Below are 2293 nucleotides of genomic sequence, written 5' to 3' on the forward strand. Positions count from 1 at the left end.
TTTTCCTTTTTGTAAAAATAACAGGTAGGTGGATATGTATGTGCCTTTACACAGCACACCAGTTATTGGGGGGCAGTGGGGGGGTAGGTGTCACACAAGCCCCTGAATCCCCCAGGCACATGAGAAGTACCACATCTGCTAAAAGAAAACCTCATTTATGGGTGGAACGTGCCTGTTCCTTGTGGCAGGGGAACTTAACTGTTGTAATTTCAGGTAAAAGTAATTTATTGTCCTGAAATAAAATTGAGAGAGCATGATACAGGTGGACACAACTGGGTAAGTCATAGCTTGAATATTCAATAGCTTGAATCAAGCTAGATGGAATCACTGGCCCTGCTGAAGTGAAAATCAATACTGTGGTACTCGTTTTGTCAGCAGAGAGCACAATTTCATCAGAGATGTTTATGCAGAGAGCAGAGGAGGGGAGCCTGGGGGGGTGTGGCTCTGTGTGTGTATGTACATGTGTATTTCTGTATGTTATTGTGTAAGCTCTTCACCTTCATGTATTATTCATTTCCCATCCAGCGATACAGTCACAGAGCCTTTTTCAGGATTCTCCAGCTTCTTCCTTCTCCCAAAGATTTTTACCTGGTAATCCCCTGGATTTTCCCTGTCTCTCATCCATGTTCAAATGCACTGTAATTAATCACCTCAGGACTCAGCCAAGAAATGAGCCTTACTTCTCTCCAATGCTCCTTGTTTCATATGTGGTAACTCCATTTGGGATGACCATTCAAGAGAATTAATTAGTAGGGGACCCTTCACAGCCTGAGTTCCCATCCTGTCTCAGGTGGAAAATCCTGGTCTGTGGGGGAAGACAGGCACAATAGTGGAGAAGCAATAGGAGCAAGTGCTTCCCAATTAAGTATGTGCCCCTTTTTTCATGAAGTGAACAGAAACTTTGCAGTTGCCAGTGATTACAGACATGCTTTTTATCTGCAAATTAGTTCATGAAACACTTGTTTTTACAAATAGCATTATGAGGGTGGCTGGTAATGTGTATTTTGAGGGGTCACATCTGAACCTCCCTTCTCTTCCCTCCTTTCACCCCCCTGTCTGCTGTTGCTGCTGGTGTTCTGTTTTCTCATTTCCTGTTCTGAATAAAACTGTCAGGTGATTGTGCTTTTCTGAACAGGACAGACCACCAGCCTCAGTGTCCCACAGAATAATCAGTGAGCCCAGGTTCTGTCTCCATGAAAGACAGTGGTGGGCTGCTGGCTGAACTTTTGTGTGGTGCCAAGCTCTGTGGGGTATTCTGTCTAGTCTTTGTTGTGGCTTTTTAAAAATGACTAAATGTAAATATTTCCTGTCCAAAATGAACATTTTGATACTTGGCAAGGGGGGAAGGTTCCTTTTCAGGTTTGATGTTTAAGGAACAAGTTGTGACAAAATGAGAGTCCTGTGGGGCACCACAAACCTCCACAGAACCTCGATAAAGTAGAAAAAGCCAAGCAGGAGCAGATTATTCTTAAGGGATTGTACATTATGGTGACACTTGGTGTTCCTGTAACACTATCTGCAACACCCTGTGCATCTGCCAAATCCTATGACAGCTGTTAGGTAACGTTTGTTACTTGGGTAGTGTGAAGAGAAAACTGCCCTTAATAGGACAGCCATGTTCATACCCTGTGGAGCCAGCCTGGCCTAATTCTCTGGCCAAGGAGACAATAACATACCTGAAACCAGATATTTTATCTTGCAGTGAAAGCACTGTGCTCCTGTGACTTAAATGCTTCACAGAAAAGCGTCTCTTTCAGAATAAAAAACACGTTTCCCTCATGGGGAATGAAACTGCTGCTTAGGAAACAACCAAGAAAAAAGAAGGGAACAGTTCCCAGAAAAAACCAAAAGTGCCAGAGTCTCATAAACTGGAATGGCAAGAAAGGAGAGGAGAGTCCAGTCCCCTGTGACAACTGTGTTTCTAAAAGAAAAATGAGTCTTCGCATGAAAAGCTGGAGACACTTTTGGTATTTGTCACTGGTTTTCTGGCGTTTACATAAAACGTTGCTGAAGGTTTCTTAAACTGTAGCATTATTTTGGCCAGGAGGAATTAATTAGAGAAAAGATGAATCTTGCAAGCAAGTGGAAACAGCATTACACATTGCTGAAATGTGCAAAGCAAACACTGAAAGAATTGTTACATTTCTTTCTAAAAGTTTGAAAACACAAAGTGAAAACTTTCAATTTGCTGTTACCTCAAAAATTGTGTCTCAGAGCAATGTCATACTTTATATATAAAGTAATCATTCTCAGCTCTAATAGTCTGTAGTAACATGTATAACAGGCAGTGCTC

The sequence above is a fragment of the Pseudopodoces humilis genome, chromosome 20 (genome assembly GCF_049639895.1).
Source record: "Pseudopodoces humilis isolate 2021_Gansu_Grassland_sample_001 chromosome 20, ASM4963989v1, whole genome shotgun sequence".
NCBI classification, from domain to species: domain Eukaryota; kingdom Metazoa; phylum Chordata; class Aves; order Passeriformes; family Paridae; genus Pseudopodoces; species Pseudopodoces humilis.